Source organism: Ranitomeya imitator, chromosome 7 (assembly GCF_032444005.1).
Source record: "Ranitomeya imitator isolate aRanImi1 chromosome 7, aRanImi1.pri, whole genome shotgun sequence".
NCBI classification, from domain to species: Eukaryota; Metazoa; Chordata; class Amphibia; order Anura; family Dendrobatidae; genus Ranitomeya; species Ranitomeya imitator.
This window is the reverse complement of record NC_091288.1, coordinates 117,879,592-117,905,132: the sequence shown is the minus strand read 5'-3', so window position 1 is coordinate 117,905,132 and position 25,541 is coordinate 117,879,592.

Sequence of the window (25,541 nt, the reverse complement as noted above, 5' to 3'; positions counted from 1 at the left end):
CACGCGTCATCACCTGGCGCCTCCCACAATGCCCCAGACACTGCACGGCAGAAGACATGCGCACAATGGGTTCACTGCCCGAAGGAGAGGTATATGTGTCCCATACAAAGCCCTAGTGTGACGGCCATCAGAAGGGGAATACTCAGTGACTCATGCCCGCTATTATATAAAGAAACAAGGGGGTGAATAGAATAGGGAGAAGAAAAGAGAAAAACATGAAACTGATAACCCAATGATGGTGGAGACAGTACATTATGTGCCATCAAGACACACATGTCAAACACCGAATACAGAAAAAATAATAAATGCCAATGTGAGAGAACATACTAATACTGCACAGAACGTGCTATACATAAATATAAAAAGGGGGGGGGAAAAATGTTTGTATTATATATTGTTAATGCAGTAAACAAAAATACAATATCAAAGACCATAAATATACATTAGAAAACATGTACATCAGTATAAGAATGTGAATCAGTGACTCATATATTCTTTCGGCTCTCCCAAATTCCACAGGTGCTGTTACATAATGAATGTGCAGGTGAGAAGATTTGACAGTAGCCACATTTGTCCGGCTTGCTTGAAGACTGATATGATATGGCTGATCGTCAGCAAGGAAGGACATACAGATGGCATAATAAACGTGTACCTAGTAATACCTTCTCTAGAGGCCGATCCACTTCCATCTCTTCGATATCCTCGGTGGAGGATAGAACACAAAGAGTGGAAAATAATAGACCAAATTGGAACAAAAGGGACCAGGAGAGAAATGAGTGGAGAAATGGACGTTTGAGGAACAAGCGAAAAATGAATACCTCACCTATGATGGATAAAAAATTAAAAACTAATGTATTAGAGGTAATTAATTTGTCCACTCATGTTCTCTCAGAGCCGCAAAAAGAGGTGTTGGGACTAGGCCTTTCTTTTTCTCCATGTAACAATTTTGATTCCTTTCTAGCATTAAAAGACCTTCATCTCTTCGCTCGGAAGATCATTTTAAAGCGACTCCATCTGCGTTCGTCTGGAAATGCTGATATCACTGACCCCACAGAAATAGAAACTTTGAGAGATCTGGAGGAGTTGGAACAGGAATCTCTGGCTATGGGGGTAAGTACCTCTCCACCTAACATCTCAGCCAGGTGTACCACGTTTCCCCCCTTGTCCCTGTGCCCACAAGTGGAAATCTTCGTGAAACTAGTGATGGAGGATTTCAATAAAATCAGTAATTATAAAAAAAGAGATAACCTTACAGCTAAACAAAGGGAGGCATTACATGAAATTAAAATGTGGGATGATGTTGTGATTAAACAGGTGGATAAGGGGGGAAATGTGGTCATCTGGCCCGTGGAGAGGTACGAAAAAGAGGCCTTCTGGCAATTAAGAAATAAGGATACATATACCCCCCTTCCACAAAACCTTCTTTCCAGATTCCAAGCCCAATTACAAAATATTCTGGAGATGGCGTTTGAAAGGGGGATTATCAGTAAAAAAGTCTTGGGTGGACTTATGACTCAATGCCCGATAGTACCCACTTTCTACTTGCTCCCCAAGGTCCATAAGGATTTGTCGTCTCCTCCAGGGCGTCCGATTGTCTCTGGCATGGGAGGGCTGTGTGATGCAACGTGTAAATTTATTGAACATTACTTAAAACCACAGGTTGAGACGCTGCCCTCTTATGTCAGGGACACGACGGACGTCCTGAGAAGGGTTGATGGCCTTATCGTGGAGGCAGACATGTTATTGGTCACGGCGGATGTTGAACAACTGTATACCAGTATCCGCCATGCTGATGGGATGAGGGCTACTAGATTTTTTCTGGAATCTAGTAATCTGGATCCGGATTTACGTGAGCTGGTGTTGGAGTTGTTGGAGTTCATCCTTACATATAATTTTTTTGTTTTTAAAGACCGTTTTTTCCTCCAGAGACAGGGCACTGCCATGGGGGCGGCCTGTGCGCCGTCCTATGCTAATCTATTCCTCGGATATTGGGAGCGTGAGGTATTTCAGGGTGGCGCACAGTCCGCCCCCTTTGTCCACCAAATTCTTGGTTGGTATAGATACATCGATGATGTTTTATTCATATGGCATGGCCCTGTCCAGGAGTTACAGGAATTCATGGTGGGATTGAACAACAACGACTCTAACATCAAGCTCACGTATGTATATGATCACAGTGAGATCTCCTTTCTGGACATTGCATTAAGGGTCCAGAGTAATGGTGAAATCTATACGGATATGTACCGGAAGGAGACCTCTGTGAATGCACTTTTGCATTCAACCTCATCCCATCCAGCATCCACGATAAGAGCCATCCCCATAGGACAGTTCCTTCGGGCTCGAAGGATCTGTACCTCCGATAGACTTTTTGAGAGGCAGGCCTTGGACCTTGGGGAGCGTTTTAAACAACGTGGCTACAGTGGTCGGTCTATTAAGAAGGGGTATATAAGGGCAAAAAAATCATGCAGGAATGATCTTCTGGTGGAGAGGGGTAGAACTAAATCAAAAACCTGGGATAATCAACCAAGATTTGTGTCAACTTACAACCATAGGTGGGAGGAAATGAGACGAGTGCTTATAAAACACTGGCCTGTCCTAGTCACTGATCCCCTTCTGAAGCGATGCTTATCAGACCAACCTCTTATGACAGCGAGAAGGTGTAATAACATCAAAGACATATTAGTCCACAGTCACTACGTGGCAAAGACACCAGACCCCTTTAAAGCGGGGAGACCAAGAAATGGTTTCTTTCCATGTGGCGACTGTATGGCCTGCAGGAATCTTGTCAGATCCACTACCTTTACATCATCGGATGGAAAACGTGAATTTGTGATCAAAGACCACATCACATGCAGCTCAACCCACGTTGTGTATTATGCCACTTGTACATGTAAACTAGTGTACATTGGCTTGACGTCCAGGGAGTTGCGAGTTCGTGTTCGCGAACACGTGCGTGACATCAAAGCTGCATGTGATGTGGTGGATGAAGGAAGTTTAAAACCAATTCCCAAACATTTTCGCAGATACCATAATTGTAATCCCAAGGACCTAAGGGTCTGGGGGATTGACAGGATTCGGGTGGGCATAAGAGGTGGTGATGCCAAACAGAAACTGGCTCAAAGAGAATGCCGCTGGATTACAGTTTTGAATACACTTGCGCCAGCGGGTCTCAATGAGCAGTTGAGCTTTAGTTCCTTTTTATAGTATATAATTCCGGATCTTTTTTATTTTATTTCATTGGTTGTTGCTGTGGTTTTTAATTAATAGTTTTATGTGTTTTTATTTATTTTCTGTTTTTCTTTTTTGTTTAGTTCTAATTTAGTTACCTTCTGTGTGTACATTTTTCATTCTTCATTACGTGGTCCCCCTTCCGGAAGAGATAGATGTGATCAACTCTTCAGTCTTCATGCAAGCCGGACAAATGTGGCTACTGTCAAATCTTCTCACCTGCACATTCATTATGTAACAGCACCTGTGGAATTTGGGAGAGCCGAAAGAATATATGAGTCACTGATTCACATTCTTATACTGATGTACATGTTTTCTAATGTATATTTATGGTCTTTGATATTGTATTTTTGTTTACTGCATTAACAATATATAATACAAACATTTTTTCCCCCCCTTTTTATATTTATGTATAGCACGTTCTGTGCAGTATTAGTATGTTCTCTCACATTGGCATTTATTATTTTTTCTGTATTCGGTGTTTGACATGTGTGTCTTGATGGCACATAATGTACTGTCTCCACCATCATTGGGTTATCAGTTTCATGTTTTTCTCTTTTCTTCTCCCTATTCTATTCACCCCCTTGTTTCTTTATATAATAGCGGGCATGAGTCACTGAGTATTCCCCTTCTGATGGCCGTCACACTAGGGCTTTGTATGGGACACATATACCTCTCCTTCGGGCAGTGAACCCATTGTGCGCATGTCTTCTGCCGTGCAGTGTCTGGGGCATTGTGGGCGGCGCCAGGTGATGACGCGTGCGACTCAGTGACGTCAGCGCGACGGAACTGGCCGCGGCGCCATCTTTGGACGCTGTCTGGGATGCAATTCCCGACTGTGCGAGCGGGGACATGCGCCGCACCAGGTGGGACTAATTTACATCAATGGGGGATCTTTAAATAACAGTACCGGCAACCTAGCAGCACCACCCCCTGACGAAGCTAACGCGAAACGCGCGTTGGGGCTACAGCGTGGTGTTCTCCTGTGTGCCATATCTGTGGGGTAAGGATCCAGGGTTCTTATATGACCGTTTGGGATACTGTTTAATGGTGGGAGCCTGTGTACAGGGCTCCATGATCCGTCCACATGGACGTAATTCATTTATTTCTTTAGATCAGATATACCCAGCCTCCTTTCCCCCTAAGTGATTTTGTAGCACTATGCATTTTATGATAATGAGAATTGGCACCAGTTTTACTCCGCGCTGCTTTCCATCTGTGCTACCATAGCCATTCTTTTGTCTTTTATACCTTTGGTGTACAAATATTTATTGTGTTTTTGATATTGTGGATTATTTTTGCATTTTCAATAAAATTGACTTTTTATGGACAATTACTCCAGTTTTTCGTTCTATATAATGTAGTATTGGGAGTGTCCTACATGTTATTGGTAGTGGCTTTCTTCTAAATTGGGCTCCCCTACTTAGGGTTGTGAGCATGGTGGAGAAGTTTCACATGACTTTTTTCGGTTTGGGCTTATTATAATCTTCTGGGAAACAGGAAGATCCAAAATAAAATCCATGGAAATATGCGTCCAGGGCCTCTCAGGGACCGGCAAAGGCAAAAGCAACCCACTAGCGCGGGAAAAGCTCTCATTTTTCATATTTCTATTGCAGTAATGCAGTTCAAATTTCGTGTTTTCAAGTTTGCATGTTCTAGCGCTGCAGTGTGCTGCCTTATTTACTTAACTATATACGAGTTGGCGACTCTGGGTTCAGCACCTGTTCACACTTAGTCTATGTTTGGATGTGCAGGTCAGGTTTTTGAAATGTATTCTCTAGCCTTCTGATCGTGCACTCCACCTCCTAGCTTCAGGTGTTTTAATTACAGCAGGTCCAATACCCCTCCACAGAGAGAGAGAATTTTAGTCTAAGAAGAGGTTTCACATGTACCCATTCAAATGGAGACGTTTATTCTCAGCGAGGTAGGGCAAGCGTAGGACCTGGTATAAGAGAGATGCCGTAAAGAGGCTACCAGGTACACATAAAATTGGCCATTTTTATGCGCTAAAAGCTTTCATTTTTCATATTTCTAGTGCAGTAATGCAGTTCAAATTTCGTGTTTTCAAGTTTGCATGTTTTAGCGCTGCAGTGTGCTGCCTTATTTACTTAACTATATACGAGTTGGCGACTCTGGGTTCAGCACCTGTTCACACTTAGTCTATGTTTGGATGTGCAGGTCAGGTTTTTGAAATGAATAGCTTGGACCTTAACAGGATCCATTTCCATAGACGAGGGAGAAAAAATAAAACCCAAAAAAGAGACTTTCTGAACTCCGAATAGGCACTTAGACCCCTTCACAAATAAAGCATTATCACGAAGGATCTGGAATACCATCCTGACCTGCTTCACATGAGACTCCCAATCATCGGAAAAAATCAAAATATCATCCAAATATACAACCATGAATTTATCAAGATAATTGCGGAAAATATCATGCATGAAAGATTGGAACACAGATGGAGCATTAGAGAGCCCGAATGGCATCACGAGGTATTCAAAATGGCCTTCAGGCGTATTAAATGCAGTTTTCCATTCGTCACCCTGTTTAATACGAACAAGATTATATGCCCCTCGAAGGTCAATCTTAGTAAACCAACTAGCCCCCTTAATCTGAGCAAACAAATCAGAAAGCAAAGGCAAGGGGTATTGGAATTTGACCGTGATCTTATTAAGAAGACGATAATCTATACAGGGTCTTAAGGAGCCATCCTTCTTAGCAACAAAAAAGAAACCCGCTCCCAATGGTGACGAAGACGGCTGAATATGCCCCTTCTCCAAAGATTCCTTAACATAACTCCGCATGGTGGCATGCTCTGGCACAGACAGATTGAAAAGTCGGCCCTTAGGGAACTTACAACCTGGAATCAAGTTAATAGCACAATCACAGTCCCTATGTGGAGGAAGGGAACTGGACTTGGGCTCATCAAATACATCCTGAAAATCTGACAAAAACTCAGGGACCTAAGACGAGGGGGAAGAGGAAATTGACATCAAAGGAACGTCACTATGTACCCCTTGACAACCCCAACTAGTCACAGACATAGTTTTCCAATCCAGCACCGGATTATGTTCCTGTAACCATGGAAAACCCAGTACAACAACATCATGCAGGTTATGCAACACCAGAAAGCGGCAATCTTCCTGATGTGCTGGAGCCATGTACATGGTCATCTGCGTCCAGTACTGAGGTTTATCCTTGGCCAATGGTGTAGCATCAATACCCCTCAAAGGAATAGGGCTCTGCAAAGGCTGCAAGGAAAAACCACAGCGCCTGGCGAATTTTAAGTCCATTAAGTTCAGGGCAGCGCCTGAATCCACAAATGCCATGACAGAAAAGGACGACAATGAGCAAATCAGGGTCACAGATAAGAGAAATTTAGGCTGTACAGTACTGATGGTAACAGACCTAGCGACCCTCTTAGTACGCTTAGGGCAATCAGAAATAACATGAGCAGAATCACCACAGTAAAAACACAGCCTATTCTGACGTCTGAATTCCTGCCGTTCTGTTCTAGTCAAAATCCTATCACATTGCATAGGTTCAGGACTCTGCTCAGAGGACACTGCCATATGGTGCACAGCTTTGCGCTCGCGCAGACGCCGATCAATCTGAATGGCTAGAGACATAGATTCGCTCAAACCAGCAGCTGTAGGGAAGCCCACCATAACATCTTTAAGGGCTTCAGAAACACCTTTTCTGAAAATAGCAGCCAGAGCATCCTCATTCCATTTAGTGAGCACAGACCATTTCCTAAATTTCTGGCAGTATAATTCTGCCGCTTCCTGACCTTGACACAGGGCCAACAGGGTTTTTTCTGCATGATCCACAGAATTAGGTTCGTCATCCAATAATCCGAGCGCTTGAAAAAATGCGTCTACATTCAGCAATGCCGGATCCCCTGACTCAAGGGAGAATGCCCAGTCCTGAGGGTCACCACGCAGCAAGGATATGATGATTTTGACTTGCTGAATGGGATCACCAGAAGAACGGGGTTTCAAAGCAAAAAACAATTTGCAGTTATTTTTAAAATTCAAAAACTTGGATCTGTCCCCAAAAAACAAATCAGGAGTAGGAATTTTAGGCTCCAAAGCCGGAGTCTGGACAACATAATCTTGGATACTCTGTACTCTTGCAGCAAGTTGATCCACATGAGAAAACAAACCCTGAACATCCATGCCAGAGCATAAATCCTGAACCACCCAGAGATCAAGAGGAAAAAAAAGACAAAACAGAGCACAGAAAAAAAATGGCTCAGAATTTTTTTTTCCTTCTTTTGAGATGCATTTAATTCATTTTTGGCCACTTGTACTGTTATGAACTGGTGGTTTAGGAGCAACATGGGACGAGCTCTGAAGGAGGTGGTACCTGTACTAACCGCAGTCCCTAAGCTCAACACCACACTAGAAGTTGCCATGGGATGCTCCTGTCACTCCCTAGGCACCTCATTGACCTTGAGGAAGATTCCTTGAGCGTCGATACGCGTGGGTCTTGGCACCCACACAGCTTCACTGAACTGACATGATGTGTCTGCTGGCTTAAGATTGCCTCTATAGGTGACGGCACTAGGGCTGGGCAAGAGATATTTGTGGATCACTGAGGAGGACCTAGTGGGGTAACTATGATGTATTGAGAACCCTTGTATTATACGCTCACCCGGCATGAGTATATAGCTTTATAGGACCACGTTTCTCTGTGACCTATGGTGACAACCTAATTGCCCAGCACCTTAGAATATTGATCTTTATAATGTGCACACGTCCATTGGGTGTGCTGTCGGTATCAGTTGTGACTTATACTAAATGGTGATAAAGTATTTGTATTAGCTGTGTAGGATGCATACTTCTGCCACCATTTATTTGTTATTATGGCGGACCCATTATCTTTGTCTATATGTTTTTAGATGTTTTTAAATGTCTTTGTGCACGTTGTTCTTTGAATAAAGATTTTTTCTACTCTTAGTTATACTGTGGTGATCCCTATTGTTATGCATACGCTTGTTCTTGCTTGCTGTTACTCCCTAGGCACCTCGTCACAGCCTGAGAACTAACTACCCCTAAAGATAGAAACAGGAAAACTATCTTGCTTCAGAGAAAATCCCCAAAGGATAGATAGCCCCCCACAAGTAATGACTGTGAGTGGAGAGAGAAAAGACATACACAGAATGAAACCAGGATGTAGCACAGGAGGCCAGTCTAGCTAGATAGATAGGACAGGATAGAATACTGTGCGGTCAGTATTAAAAACTACAAAAATCCACACAGAGTTTACAAAAGTCTCCACACCTGACTAAAGGTGTGGAGGGTAAATCTGCTTTCCAGAGCTTCCAGCTTAACGGAATTAATCCATACTGACAAGCTGGACAAAACATAGAATGCACAGAACGAATAAGTCCACAACATGTGGACAGAAAAGAGCAAACCAAGGACTTATCTTTGCAGAACTGGTCAGGATATCAGGGAAATCCAAGAGAGATGTGAATCCAATCAGGAACCATTGACAAGTGGCACTGGCTGAAGGAAGAGCCAGGCATAAATAGCCAAGCAGAAAGACAATCAGTGGAAGCAGCTGCAGACTGCTAAATCCAAGGAGCAGCCATTCCACTTAAAACCACCGGAGGGAGCCCAAGAGCAGAACTCACAAAAGTGCCACTTACAACCACCGGAGGGAGCCCAAGAGCGGAATTCACAACAGAACCGCCTCCCAGGCTGATCATATTATCGTAATCCATGGCACTATAAGCTCCCTTCACTCACCCCTTGAGGCAAGTGTCCGGTTCCCATGCGCACGCCCGCCGGCTCCATGGCAACGCAAAGCATGAAAAAACATGCAACGCCGCCGAGGACAGCCGAGAGGCACGCCCACCAGAGCCGACACACGCCCCATATTTAAGAACCAATCAAGGCTCCATAGCTGTATCCACTTACCCGCCTCACCGTCAGTTACGTGACCGACTGGCCGTGCGCACGCGATAATCCAGGCTCTCCTAACGCACTGCATGGGGAAAGCCCAGGACCAGGTGCGCATGCCCGCAGGCTCCCCACCGACGCATGAAAAAACAGCGCCGTCACAGACAGCTGAAAGCCACGCCCATCGCCCACTGGACACCGCCCCATAACAGGGTCGAGCCAGTGTGCTAACGATCCATCAGTACCTTTACTATAGCGCGCATGTCCTCAAGCATAAGGGCTTACGGAGAGGTATGTGAAGACATTATACATACTAAGAGCGGTCCTTTTAAATAACACCCCAATCAATGTAAAAAAGCCACAAATAGCTAGAAATAGCTCAGACCCACCATAGTTGGAAAAAAAAACTACATGGGGAAAAAATACAAATGAACCGTCTTATCTAATATACCGCCATATCCATGGCTATGTGTCCAATTACCATAAATGGGAATAGCCCAAATACACAGGCAGTGCGTCACCTCCAAAAGACAGGGAACAACCAGAAATGTCAGACAGTATAAGCCAATCCATTATATGCCAATTCACATAACCCTAGGGGATCAACACAGGAAATGCAATAAGCCATATACCAATCACCACATTAAAAACAATATATACGGATGTGTGCCACACGAACCATATTTAGGTAGATCAAAATACACATAATGAGAGATTGTAATCAACATTTAACCCTCCAGGCTGACGAGAGCCCAACTTCGATATCCAACTAAATTCCTTCTTTTTTAATAATTTAACTCTGTCTCCACCCCTACGTAGAGGAGGCACACCATCAATCACCCTAAACCGTAGCTGACTGACTGAGTGTCCACTGTCAATAAAGTGTTTAGGTATCGGTAAATCTAACATCCTAGTTCTAATGGTACTTTTGTGCTTGCTGATGCGTGCCTTTATTTCCATTGTGGTCTCTCCCACATATGTGAGTCCACAGGGACAAACAATAAGATAAATAACAAAACGTGAGGTACAAGAGTACCTCTCCCTGATGGAAAACCTCTGGCCTGTGCGAGGATGATTGAAAAAATCTCCCTTAATCATATTCCCACAGCACGCACATCCTAAACAGGGAAAATTTCCAAATTTCGGTGCACCCAATGTCCTCTGCAAGCTGACCACTGTAGGACCAATGTCAGATTTGACTAATTTGTCTTTTAAATGACGTCCTCTTTTGTAGGATAAGATCAGTGGCAGGGCAAATTCTTCAATGTCAGGTAGACCTTGATGTAAAATGTGCCAATGTTTCAAAATCAAATTTTTCACCCGCCCACTGGCTGTACTGAAGGTGGACACAAAGGGAATCCGCTTCTCTCTAACCCTGATTTTCTTCTCCCTTACAGCCGCTCTAGATGTCCCTTTAACCCTTTCCACATGTTTTCTAGCCCCATTTATCGGGTAACCTCTATTGAAAAATTTATGGCACATCTCATCCAATCTGGAGTCAAGTCGTGAGTCATCAGCCACTATCTTTCTTACTCTAAGCATCTGGCTCCAAGGTAACGACTCAACCATACTCCTCGGATGATGGCTGTTGAACCGTAATAAGCTGTTTCTATCAGTGCTCTTCACATATAAATCAGTTTTTAGAGAGGACCCGACTTTATACACCAGTGTGTCCAGGAATTGCACCTGTTCCTGAGAATGTGTAATTGTGAAGCTAAGTTCTGGGAAAATGCTATTTAACTCTTGGTGAAAATCCAAGAGTTCACTGAGATGCCCCTCCCAAACTACAAACACATCATCAATGTAGCGCCACCAGGCCCGGACCCGGGGCCAAAACCGGGAGACATACACGTACTGGTCCTCAAGTACCACCATATAGATGTTAGCATAAGTGGGGGCCACATTGGACCCCATGGCGGTACCACTCAGCTGCAGGTAGTAATCATCCCCAAAAAGGAAATAATTCCTTCTGAGGATGAACTCCAGCAGCTGGAGAACCAGACGTGCACGGCCCGGCCCCACGTCCGAGCCCGATAGCGCCACATCAATGGCTGCTAGCCCCCTGTCGTGTTCTATGGAGGTGTATAACGAAACCACGTCAAAAGACACCAATAGCGTATCAGCTGTAACACTTAAATTTTCAATTTTATTCAAAAAATCATCAGTATCTCGAATATAAGACTTCGCACTTGAGGCAAACCTGGACAACACCTTGTCAAGAAAGATTGAAACCTTATTGAAAATAGAGCCACGGCCCGACACTATCGGCCGGCCCGGGGGGTTAAAATAATCTTTGTGAATTTTGGGCAAAACATATATCAAAGGCCTAACAGGACAGTTGGTGATCAAATACTCAGACAGCTTAGAGTCAATTATTGACTATAAGCTGTAGTTCCTTCTGGAACCGCATCGTAGGGTCCCCTGACAATTTACAGTAAACATCAGTGTCTGCCAATTGGCGTAATATCTCCGCTTTGTACTTTACAGTATCCATCACAACCATCGCCCCACCTTTGTCGGCGGCCTTGATTGTAATGGATGTATTGTTAGAGAGATTATCTAGAGCTCTCTTCTCATCCATGGTAAGGTTATGCTGACCACGATTTCTGTGTGTCTTTCTTAGTGTCTCAAATTCTTTTTCAACCAACTGAATAAATGCCTCGACTACATGGGTTTTAGTAGGAGGCTGAAACTCACTTTTGTTATATAAACCAACGCCCTGTAGAGAAAAAAAGTTAGTATTCCCAGCATCAACCGGACTCATTGTATCTTGTTTTTTATCTGCAAAAAAAGATGTTAAACGACACCTCCTAAAGAAAGCAAACAAATCAGTCTCCAGTTCAAACCAATCAGGTAAATTTGTGGGGCAAAATGAAAGGCCCTTTTCCAAAACACTCAGTTCAATTGTAGACAAAATTACAGAGGAGATGTTCACCACAAGAGTTCTTTCTGTCAATTGTTGAACCTCCGTCTCTCCTCTCCATTCCTCTGTTTTAAGGTACCTTCACACTAAACAACTTCACAACGATATCGCTAGCGATCCGTGACGTTGCAGCGTCCTGGCTAGTGATATCGTTGTGTTTGACAGGCAGCAGCGATCTGGATCCTGCTGTGATGTCGTTGGTCGCTGTAGAAAGTCCAGAACTTTATTTCGTCGCTGGACTCCCTGCAGACATCGCTGAATCGGCGTCTGTGACGCCGATTCAGCGGTGTCTTCACTGGTAACCAGGGTAAACATCGGGCTACTAAGAGAGTACACAATGGAAATAAAGGCACGCATCAGCAAGCACAAAAGTACCATTAGAACTAGGATGTTAGATTTACTCACGTGACTGTGACGTCACACTAGGTCCTGCGAGTGCAGAAGACCTAACGGCTTTGTCCAGCAGCGTGGACACACTTCTCTGCACGCAGACGTGCGCTGCCACCGGCCGGGGCAGTGCCTGCGATCCGGATCGTTACGGGACTACTTGTGGACTATATTTTATCTCATCTTTTCCCGGTAAAGAATTGGAAGAAACAACAACACAATAGTAATTGCTGCTGATCAGAAATCATCCGGCACTTCATCTTTTTCGCTTAATTCCAGCGTCTCGAGAAGGTTACATTGCAGGATTCTTGTTCCCTCTGACTGCCCCCTCAGGTAGCTATATACTTTTAACTGTATTCTATGTATCTTGCGGCATGAGGTAGTTTGAGCGTGTATTGCTAGAATACTATTTTCCGTTTTTTTTTTTTTTTTTTATTTACTGTGCCAACTTACTTTGCTCTGTGGTCCTCTGACGGGTTTTTCAGCGCAGACAGTTTGTTTCCCTTTTTTTAGATTTATCTATTTGTTTGCGGTGGGTGGTACCGCAATTCTGTTTGCTGCAGGTATAATTTGTTGTGAGCGCTACAGGTTTTTCTTTAGTATTGATGTTAGATTTACCGATACCTAAACACTTTATTGACAGTGGACACTCAGTCAGTCAGCTACGGTTTAGGGTGATTGATGGTGTGCCTCCTCTACGTAGGGGTGGAGACAAAGTTAAATTATTAAAAAAGAAGGAACTTAGATGGATATTGAAGTTGGGCTCTCGTCAGCCTGGAGGGTTAAATGTTGATTACAATCTCTCATTATGTGTATCTTGATCTACCTAAATATGGTTCGTGTGGCACACATCCGTATATATTGTTTTTAATGTGGTGATTGGTATATGGCTTATTGCATTTCCTGTGTTGATCCCTGTTGTGAATTCTGCTTTTGGGTTCCCTCCGGTGGTTGTAGATGGTAATGCAGTTGGGCCTGGACTGCAGGATTGGACAGGTGTATCTGCTAATTGCAAAGCTGACTGGGGTATTTAGCTTTGCAGGACTCATTAGTCCCTGCCAGTTGTCAATGTTCTATTGCCTGTAATGGTTCTCTGCCTGGCCTCTCCTGCCTGCTGCCATTTCAGCTAAAGATAAGTGTCTTATTCTTTTTGTTAGGCTCACAGGCTGTGTGTCTATTTTTTCGTGCTGTTCATAGTTTCTATTTTGTTCCAGCTTCGACTGTCCTGTTGTTTTCTCAGTCTGGTTGGATTCGCTGGAGATGCAGATATACTCTCCACACCTTTAGTTAGGTGGTGGAGTTTTTTTGTATTTTTCTGCTGTGGATATTTTGTAGATTTTGTGCTGACCGCTCAGTATCCTGTACTATACTTCCCTATCTAGGTAGAAGTGGCCTCCTTTGCTAAATCTGTTTTCCACCTGCGTGTGTCTTTTCCTCTCCTACTCACCGTCATTATTTGTGGGGGGCTGCCTATACTTTGAGGGTCTACTCTGAGGCAAGTCAGTTTTCCTATTTTCCATCTTTAGGGATAATTAGTCCTCCGGCTGTGTCGAGGTGTCTAGGTCTGGATAGGTACACCCCACGGCTACATCTAGTGTCTGTGATAAGTTCAGGGTTAGCGGTCTGTATAGTTACCACTACTCCAGCGAAGGTTCTTTCATGTTGTTTCAAGGCCGCCTGATCATAACAGATCCCTTAGGGTTATGTGAATTGGCATATAATGGATTGGCTTATACTGTCTGACATTTCTGGTTGTCCCCTGTCTTTTGGAGGTGACGCACTGCCTGTGTATTTGGGCTATTCCCATTTATGGTAATTGGACATATAGCCATGGATATGGCGGTATATTAGATTAGACGGTTCATTTGTATTTTTTCCCCATGTAGTTTTTTACCAACTATGGTGGGTCTGAGCTATTTCTAGCTATTTGTGGCTTTTTTTCATTGATTGGGGTGTTATTTAAAAGGACCACTCTTAGTATGTATAATTAGGGTTGAGCGACCTTGACTTTTTTAGAGTCGAGTCGGGTTTCGCGAAACCCAACTATCTCAAAAGTCGAGTCGAGTGGAATCAGCCGATTATCGCGAAAAGTCGGGGATCGACCGAAACACGAAACCCAATGCAAGTCAATGGGGGAGCATAGTCGGCAGTGAGTGGAGGCCAGGAGAACACCTACAGTGCCCATTTTAATGGCAAAAAACATACATTCTTGTTACTGAAGCTTGTCAATCTAAATATACCTTATAATAATAGTAAGGCATTGGAAATTGGGGGTCATTTGGCTAAAGTTTTGGGGGGTAGGGCTGGTTCAAGTAATTAGTGGGCCCAGGAAATCTGGACCACGTCACGGCAGTGGAGCAGGGAGAGGTAAGTATTTCAACTTTGCAAGTGCTGTGATCCTGAGCAAACAGGGGGGGCCCACTCGTTGGCATTGGCACTGGCACAGGGCCCCTCAAAGTACGGCGGTGTGTTTGCACGGCGGGGGCGCCTCCCACCGGCAGCGACACTTTTGCATACTATGAGGGGCCCTGTGCCAGTGACGTCGCCAACGAGTATTCCTCCCCCCACCTGATGACGGAACCTGCACCTTCATCTGCACCTTCCTCTTTGTCCCCGTGTAAGGTGGTATGGTATGCGGGAAGGGGAACCTGACTTTCAGCAGGGTCACAATCTTGCAGTGTAGCGTGCACGGGGAATGTTGCGTTATGGGTCAATGTACCAGCAGACTCATCTATCACTGGCTGAGCAATGGGCAGGATGAGGGGGAAACAGATATGGGCCCAAAGAATAAATTGGGCTAAATGCAGTTCAAAATTGGTAACAGGACTAACCAGGGGCATTGCTTTGTTCAGTGGAGGACAACTGGAATGAGAGGCTGACACAGAGAGTAGGCCCAAATCAGTAAGTAGTCTAAATGCAGTTCAAAATTGGCAACAGTAGTAAACAGGTGGCACAGCTTTGTTCACTGGAGGAGAACAGCAAGGAGCGGCAGACACCGATAGAAGGCCCCAACCCAACTAGTAGGCCCACTGCAGTTTCAAAATTCCGATAGGCTGAAAACCAGATAATTGTAGGTCATTTTTTGTAAAGAGGATAGCTGTATTGAGTGGCGCAGCCAGACACTACAAGTAGGCCTTACACCACAAAGTTGGCTCGACGCAGGTTTAAAAAAGGTTACATGGGTACACGGTCTGCATTGGAGGACAATTGGAAGGAGGGACCGCAGAAAGACTTAGTAGGCATAAAATAACAAACAACAACTACTTAAGACGAGCATGAAGATTGAAGCAATGGAGAGGCAACCTGGAGAACACCTTGGAGTGGAAGACACCGTCTCTACAACCCAGACCCAACTTGTAGGCCTAATGTAGTGTTGTTTCAACAACTACTTAAGACGAGCATGAAGATTGAAGCAATGGAGAGGCAACCTGGAGAACACCTTGGAGCGGAAGACACCGTCTCTACAACCCAGACCCAACTTGTAGGCCTAATGTAGTGTTGTTTCAACAACTACTTAAGACGAGCATAAAGATTGAAGCAATGGAGAGGCAACCTGGAGAACACCTTGGAGCGGAAGACACCAACTCTACAACACAGACCCAACTTGTAGGCCTAATGCAGTGTTGTTTCAACAACTACTGAACGAGAGCTAGAAGATCGAAGCTATGGAGAGGCAACCAGGAGAACACCTTCTGAGGATCATATTCCTCACCAACCGTTACACCGATGCCTCTACCCTGTGCCAGTCATTACACTGGCTACCCATCCACTCCAGAATCCAGTACAAAACTACTACCCTTATCCACAAAGCACTCCATGGCTCAGCACCACCCTACATCTCCTCCCTGGTATCAGTCTACCACCCTACCCGTGCCCTCCGCTCCGCTAATGACCTCAGGTTAGCATCCTCAATAATCAGAACCTCCCACTCCCGTCTCCAAGACTTTACACGTGCTGCGCCGATTCTTTGGAATGCACTACCTAGGTTAATACGATTAATCCCCAATCCCCACAGTTTTAAGCGTGCCCTAAAAACTCATTTGTTCAGACTGGCCTACCGCCTCAATGCATTAACCTAACGATCCCTGTGTGGCCTATTTATAATAAAAAAAAAAAAAAAGGTTCCTCGCATCATGTTCTCATACACTTTATGCAGTATTAGCCCTCTGTGTCTGTACTGCTACATACTTAGGCAGGTAACTGGTTCATGCAGCTTTACATGAACACCTGAGCCTTACACTATAGCTGGTCCGAATAACTAAAGCAATTGTTACCATCCACCTCTCGTGTCTCCCCTTTTCCCCATAGTTTGTAAGCTTGCGAGCAGGGCCCTCACTCCTCCTGGTATCTGTTTTGAACTGTATTTCTGTTATGCTGTAATGTCTATTGTCTGTACAAGTCCCCTCTATAATTTGTAAAGCGCTGCGGAATATGTTGGCGCTATATAAATAAAATTATTATTATTATTATTAACACCTTGGAGCGGCAGACACCGTTAGTAGGCCCTACCGAAGTAGTAGCCCCAATGCAGTTTTCAAATTCCTATAGGCTGAAAACCAGACTATTGACGCTCAGCTTTTTTCAGAGGAGGACAGCTGTATTGAGTGGCGCAGACAGACACAGTTAGTAGGCCTTAAACAAAAAATTTGGCTCAATGCAGTTTAAAAAAGGTTACAGGGGTACACAGGCAGCATTGCTCTGGTCAGTTGAGGACAATTTCAATTATGGACCGCAGACAAACTTAGTATGCCTACAATTAAAAAAAGGATGCTCTATGCAATTTAAAATAGGTTCCAGGGGTACACGGGCAGCAGTGGTGTGGTCAGTGGAGGACTATTGGAAGGAGGGACCGTAGACAGGCTTAGTGTTACCTCGGCTCCTGTTCCTGGCGCTCCTCCTGCTGCCGCCGAGTCCAGGTCAGCTGATGTGCTTGCTGCGTCCTCCTCACTCCGGGGCTCGGTGCTTGCATCCCGGCACGCGTCCTCCCTGCACTCAGCTGCGCGCTCCTGTGGGTTGCGCAGGCGTAGTAGGCTCTGACCGCGCGCTCCTTCTGCTCTTCTATCCCTCCATGACCTGACCCGGAAGTACTTCCTGCCAATCAAAGTCTGGCCTCAGGTATTTCTGGCCCTCCTCCCTTTGTGGAGGCGCCTGATTATTGTGTTTTCCTGCTTTAGTTAGGCCGCATAGTTTTCTGTGCTTTACCAGTCCTGTGCATTCCCAGTCTTGTGCCTTTCCAGCCCTGTGTTGTTTAACCTCTTGTTCTCCTGTTTTCTCTTTAAGTTCCTGCTCCTGTGTTCCGCAGTTCCTGTGTTTTCCCTTTCCTCAGTCCGTTCCTCAGCTCCTTTACTTCTCACCCAGGTTTTCATCCGTCACCTTCTTCCCTTTCTGTTTTTCCCCGTTTTTCTCCCTGTTTCCTTTTCCTGGAGCCGATCCCTGGTCCTGGCCTCCGTGGTACTAGTTTTCCCTGTGCTTGCCTTCTAACAGTCCCTGTATAGGGGTTGGTTCCACTCTGGAGTGCTCGCTCAGGGGAGGTTCGGTGCCACGGTCCAGTGGGTCCACTCTTTGTTCTCGTCACCTTCGGCGTAACAGACTGCACTCGGACGACATCTGAGTGCAGCCTGATTCTAACAGTCCACTCTTTGTTCCCGTCGCCTTCGGCGTTACAGACTGCACTCGGACGACATCTGAGTGCAGCCTGATTCTAACACTTAGTAGGCCTAACATAACAAAAGTTGGCTGTAGGCACTTTAAAATAGGTTCCAGGGGTACACGGGCAGCAGTGGTGTGGTCAGTGGAGGACTATTGGAAGGAGGGACCGCAGACAGGCTTAGTAGGCCTAACATAACAAAAGTAGGCTGTAGGCACTTTAAAAAAGGTTCCAGGGGTACACGGGCAGCAGTGGTCTGGTCAGTGGAGGACTAGTGGAAGGAGGGACCGCAGACAGGCTTAGTAGACCTAACATAACAAAAGTAGGCTGTAGGCACTTTAAAAAAGGTTCCATGGGTACACAGGCAGCAGTGGTCTGGTCAGTGGAGGACTAGTGGAAGGAGGGACCGCAGACAGGCTTAGTAGACCTAACATAACAAAAGTAGGCTGTAGGCACTTTAAAATAGGTTCCAGGGGTACACGGGCAGCAGTGGTCTGGTCAGTGGAGGACTAGTGGAAGGAGGGACCGCAGACAGGCTTAGTAGACCTAACATAACAAAAGTAGGCTGTAGGCACTTTAAAAAAGGTTCCAGGGGTACACGGGCAGCAGTGGTGTGGTCAGTGAAGGACAATTTCTATAATGGACCGCAGACAGGCTTAGTAGGCCTAACATAACAAAAGTAGGCTGCAGACACTTGGAATTATCTTGCAGGGGAACACAGGCAGCATTGGTGTTGTCAGCGGAGGCCGATTGTAATGAGTGTCTGACAGTTAGTACTCACCAAAAATAAATAGATGTTAATGTCTCGCAATATAACAAAACCAAAAGACAAAAGGGTGGCATACTTAGGTTCAGGGGTGGGCTCCTCTGCTGAGTTTCAGACCTAGTAATTTGGCGCAAAGTATTTACTGGTGTAAATATAGGACACTGCCCCTGACTATTTTAAGTAGCATCATACATGTCAACACATTGGTATTGTCAGTGCCAGGCATTGAAGGATGTCAGCGCATAGACTAAACATTGGTGGAGCTGTGAGAGATAATTTTGCAAGTGGTCGAGCACTGTTTGAGCTGGGGGGGACTCTCTTGTGGCCGGCGGTACAGGTCCAGGGCCCCTCATGTTACAACGGTGTGTCTGACATTGGGTGCACACCACCACCACCAGAGACACTTTATTGTACTATGAGGGACGCAGTGGCAGTGCCGTCGACCAAAAGTGTGCACACCCACCTCTTCAGACAAACGGCACTCTCACGGGTGCTTGCGCCAAGTGGCGAGACCACGGCCCCGTGGGGGGAGTTTGGCCATTTTGGGAGGTGTAAACATGTCATATGCTGGACAAACAGCTGCTGCAAATTACGAGATTGGAAAAGTCAGTCAGAGCAGTCCACAAGCAAGACCTTTTCATAGGAAAGCTAGGTGCCAGCCGGGAAAGGTGGGGCAAAAGAATTCGAAATCCAGTTGTGGTTCATTTTAATGAAGGTTAGAGCATCAACATTTTGGGTAGCCAGATGAGTCCTTTTTTCGGTTAATATTGAACCTGCAGCACTGAATACTCTTTCTGATAGGACACTAGCTGCTGGGCAAGCAAGCTCCTGCAATGCATATTCTGCAAATTCTGGCCAGGTGTCTAATTTGGATGCCCAGTAATCAAATGGGAATGACGGTTGAGGGAGAACGTCGATAAGGGATGAAAAATAGTAACCATACTGGACAAATGTTGTCTCCTGTCACTTTGAATTGATGCTGCAGTACCTGTCCTGTCTGCGGTCATAGCAAAATCACTCCACAACCTGGTCAGAAAACCCCTCTGTCCAACGCCACTTCTGATTTGTGCACCTCTAACACCTCTGGCCTGCTGCCCCCTGCAGCTCGTGTGATAACGCTCACCGTCGCTGTGTGCTGGGAATGCCTGAAACAAACGGTCAACAAGAGTTGATTGTTTGGTTGCTAATATTTGTTCCAAGTTCTCATGTGGCATTATATTTTGCAATTTGCCTTTATAGCGAGGATCAAGGAGGCAGGCCAACCAGTAATCGTCATCAGTCATCATTTTACTAATGCGTGGGTCCCTTTTGAGGATACGTAAGGCATAATCCGCCATGTGGGCCAAAGTTCCAGTTGTCAAATCTGCGGTCGTGCTGGGTTGAGGGGCAGTTTCAGGCAAATCTACGTCACTTGTCTCCCTAAAAAAACCTGAACCCGGCCTTGCAACGCCACCAGTTGCTATTGGCCCCGGAGAAGCTTCCTCATTAAAAAAATACTCATCCCCATCATCCTCCTCGTCCTCCTCCTCCTCCTGTTCGCCCGCTACCTCGTCCTGTACACTGCCCTGAACATACAATGGCTGACTGTCATCAAGGCTTTCCTCTTCCTCTGCTGCAGATGCCTGCTCCTTTATGTGCGTCAAACTTTCCATCAGCAGACGCATTAGGGGGATGCTCATGCTTATTATGGCGTTGTCTGCACTAACTAGCCGTGTGCATTCCTCAAAACACTGAAGGACTTGACACATGTCTTGTACCTTCGACCACTGCACACCTGACAACTCCATGTCTGCCATCCTACTGCCTGCCCGTGTATGTGTATCCTCCCACAAAAACATAACAGCACGCCTGTGTTCGCACAGTCTCTGAAGCATGTGCAGTGTTGAGTTCCACCTTGTTGCAACGTCGATGATTAGGCGATGCTGGGGAAGGTTCAAAGACTGCTGATAGGTCTGCATACGGCTGGAGTGTACGGGCGAATGGCGGATATGCGAGCAAAGTCCGCGCACTTTGAGGAGCAGGTCGGATAACCCCGGATAACTTTTCAGGAAGCACTGCACCACCAGGTTTAAGGTGTGAGCCAGGCAAGGAATGTGTTTCAGTTGGGAAAGGGAGATGGCAGCCATGAAATTCCTTCCGTTATCACTCACTACCTTGCCTGCCTCAAGATTTACAGTGCCCAGCCATGACTGCGTTTCTTTCTGCAAGAACTCGGACAGAACTTCCGCAGTGTGTCTGTTGTCGCCCAAACACTTCATTGCCAATACAGCCTGCTGACGCTTGCCAGTAGCTGCCCCATAATGGGACACCTGGTGTGCAACAGTGGCAGCTGCGGATGGAGTGGATGTGCGACTGCGTTCTGTGGACGAGTTCTCGCTTCTGCAGGAGGACAAGGAGGAGGAGGGCGTGCGAACGGCTACAGCCAACTGTTTCCTAGACCGTGGGTTAGGCAGAACTGTCCCAAAATTGCTGTCCCCTGTGGACCCTGCATCCACCACATTCACCCAGTGTGCCGTGATGGACACGTAACGTTCCTGGCCATGCCTACTGGTCCATGCATCTGTTGTCAGGTGCACCTTTGTACTCACAGATTGCCTGAGTGCATGGACGATGCGCTCTTTAACATGCTGGTGGAGGGCTGGGATGGCTTTTCTCGAAAAGAAGTGTCGACTGGGTAGCTCGTAGCGTGGTACAGCGTAGTCCATCAGGGCTTTGAAAGCTTCGCTTTCAACTAACCGGTAGGGCATCATCTCATCTCTAACGAGATTAGTCTAGCAATGTGGGCGTTCAAACCCTGTGTACGCGGATGCGAAGCTAAGTACTTCCTTTTTCTAACGAGAGTCTCATGTAGGGTGAGCTGGACTGGAGAGCTGGAGATCGTGGAACTAGCGGGGGTGCCGGTGGACATGGCAGACTGAGAGACGGTTGGAGACGGTATTCTTGCCGGTGCCCTACATGCAGTGTTTCCAACTACGAAACTGGTGATTCCCTGACCCTGACTGCTTTGGCCTGGCAATGAAACCTGCACAGATACTGCAGGTGGTGCGGAAAATGGTGGCCTTACAGTGACGGAAGGGATGTAGCATTGCTGACTAGCTTCATTGGCCGAGGGTGCTACAACCTTAAGGGACGTTTGGTAGTTAGTCCAGGCTTGCAAATGCATTGTGGGTAAATGTCTATGCATGCAACTTGTATTTAGACTTTTCAGATTCTGACCTCTGCTTAAGGTAGTTGAACATTTTTGACAGATGACTTTCCGCTGATCAATTGGATGTTGTTTAAAAAAATGCCAGACTGCACTCTTTCTAGCATCGGATACCTTTTCAGGCATTGCAGACTGAGCTTTAACCGGATGGCCACGCTGTCCTCCAACAGGTTTTGGCTTTGCCACGCGTTTTGGGCCAGATACGGGCCCGGCAGATGGAACCTGTTGCGATGTTGATGCCTGCTGCGACCCCTCCTCCTCCGCTTCAGAACTACTGCCGCCTGCGCCCTGTTTCCCCAATGGCTGCCAATCGGGGTCAACAACTGGGTCATCTATGACCTCCTCTTCTATCTCGTGTGCAACTTCGTTTGTGTCACCGTGTAAGCCGGTGGTATAGGGTTTGTGACGGGGCACCATAGTCTCATCAGGGTCTGATTCTGGATCAGTACACTGCGAGGGCAATGTTGTGGTCTGAGTCAAAGGAACAGCATAGTAATCTGGCTGTGGCTGTGCATCTGTGCACTCCATGTCCGATTCAACTTGTAATGGGCATGGCCTGTTAACTGTTTCACTTTCTAACCCATTAACGGTATGTGTAAAGAGCTCCATGGAGTAACCCGTTGTGTCGCCTGACGCATCCTTCTCTGTTGTTGTTTTGGCTGAACAGGACAATGGAGCGACTTGTCCCTAAGCGTGAACATCCACTAACGACGCGCTGCTTTTACATTTACCAGTTGCAGAAGAGGAGGCAAAAGAGCTAGAGGCTGAGTCAGCAAGGAAAGCCAAAACTTGCTCTTGCTGCTCCGGCTTTTAAAGCTGTTTTCCTACTCCCAGAAAAGGGAGCGTTCGAGGCCTTGTGTAGCCAGACGACGAACCTTGCTCCACAGCTCGAGACTTAGGTGCTATATTGTTTTTCCCACGACCACCTGATGCTCCACCACCACTACCATCATTACCAGCTGGCAATGAATGCCCACGGCCATAACCTCTTCCACCAGACTTCCTCATTGTTTTAAAAATGTAACCAAAGTAACGGTATTTGTTACTGTTAAACAACTAAAAAGGTGAACTCAAACTTCTGTAGGATTTAGATATCCCTTTATAGGTGGGTGAGACTGCAAGGAAAATCAGGCACAATGTTACACACTCGGTTTTCTGTGGCACAAAATGAGAGAGATGCCACACACGCAAGACTGTCACTCAAGCACAAATGCAATATTAATCTCCCACTATTTCTTTTTTTTTCAGGGAAAATTTAAAAAACAAAAAACAAAACAAAACAAAAAAAACTAGGCTTTCTGTGGCCCACAATTTGAGAGAAATGGCACAGACAAGACTGGTACAGAAGCACAAAGGCCAATATTAATCTCCCACTATTTATTTTTTTTTCAGGGAGAATTTAAAAACCAAAATAACAAAAAACAGACTCTAGGCTTTCTGTGGCCCACAATTTGAGAGAGATGGCACAGACAGGACTGGCACAGAAGCACAAAGGCCAATATTAATCTCCCACTATTTATTTTGTTTTCAGGGAGAATTTAAAAACCAAAATAAAAAAAAGACACTAGGCATTCTGTGGCCCACAATTTGAGAGAGATGGCACAGACAGGACTGGCACAGAAGCACAAAGGCCAATATTAATCTCCCACTATTTTTTTTTTTTCAGGGAGAATTTAAAAACCAAAATAAAAAAAACAGACACTAGGCTTTCTGTGGCCCACAATTTGAGAGAGATGTGTTGTGAATTCTGTGGCCAAGCTCCCTCCTGTGGTCGTGAGTGGTACTGCGGCTGGTTCTGTCTATAAGCTTCCTTTGGTGGATGAGAGTGGTACTGCGGCTTCTGAGTTTCCTTCCTCAGGTGATGAGGTTAAGTCGTTAGGTGCTGCTCTATTTAACTCCACCTGGTGCTTTGATCCTGGCCTCCAGTCAATGTTCTAGTATTGGTCTTGCTTCCTCCTGGATCGTTCCTGTGGCCTGTCTATCCTGCATAAGCTAAGTTCTGCTTATGTTATTTTTGTTTGCTATATTTTCTGTCCAGCTTGCTATATTGGTTTTTCTTGCTTGCTGGAAGCTCTGAGACGCAGAGGGAGAACCTCCGTACCGTTAGTCGGTGCGGAGGGTCTTTTTGCCCCTCTGCGTGGTTGTTTGTAGGTTTTGTGTTGACCGCAAAGCTATCTTTCCTATCCTCGGTCTATTCAGTAAGTCGGGCCTCACTTTGCTAAATCTATTTCATCTCTGTGTTTGTATTTCATCTTTACTCACAGTCATTATATGTGTGGGGCTGCCTTTTCCTTTGGGGAATTTCTCTGAGGCAAGGTAGGCTTATTTTTCTATCTTCAGGGCTAGTTAGTTTCTCAGGCTGTGCCGAGTTGCATAGGGAGTGTCAGGCGCAATCCACGGCTACCTCTAGTGTGGTGTGATAGGATTAGGGATTGCGGTCAGCAGAGTTTCCACGTCTCAGAGCTCATCATATGTTTTTGGTAAATGTCAGGTCACTTTGTGTGCTCTGAACTTCAAGGTCCATTGTGGTTCTGAATTACCTGTTCATAACAGTACTGGAGGCCAAAATTACTAATGCTTCTCAATAGAGGGAAAAGAGAAGTTCTGAGACTATTTTTTTTTCTTTGCACTGTGTTCTGTCTTTCTTTTCCCCTTTACATCAGGGTGGTTCAGAACACAGGTGTGGACATGGACATTCAGGGTCTGTCCTCTTTGATGGATAATCTCACTATAAGAGTACAGAACATTCAAGATTTAGTGGTTCAGAATCCTATGTTAGAACCTAAAATTCCTATTCCTGAGTTATTTTCTGGAGATAGAGCTAAGTTTTTGAATTTTAAAAATAATTGTAAACTATTTCTGGCTTTGAAACCCCGCTCCTCTGGTGACCCAGTTCAACAATTTAAAATCATTATTTCTTTATTACGTGGCGACCCTCAAGACTGGGCATTTTCCCTTGCGCCAGGAGATCCTGCATTATGTAATATTGATGTGTTTTTTCTGGCGCTCGGATTGCTGTACGACGAACCTAATTCAGTGGATCAGGCAGAGAAAAATTTGCTGGCTCTGTGTCAGGGTCAGGATGAGATAGAGATTTATTGTCAGAAGTTTAGAAAGTGGTCCATGCTCACACAATGGAATGAATGTGCGCTGGCAGCTATTTTCAGAAAGGGTCTCTCTGAAGCCCTTAAGGATGTCATGGTGGGATTTCCTATGCCTGCTGGTCTGAATGAGTCTATGTCTTTGGCCATTCAGATCGGTCGACGCTTGCGCGAGCGTAAATCTGTGCACCATTTGGCGGTATTATCTGAGCATAAACCTGAGCCTATGCAGTGCGATAGGACTTTAACCAGAGCTGAAAGGCAAGAACACAGACGTCAGAATGGGCTGTGTTTCTACTGTGGTGATTCCACTCATGCTATCTCCGATTGTCCTAAGCGCACTAAGCGGTTCGCTAGGTCTGCCACCATTGGTAC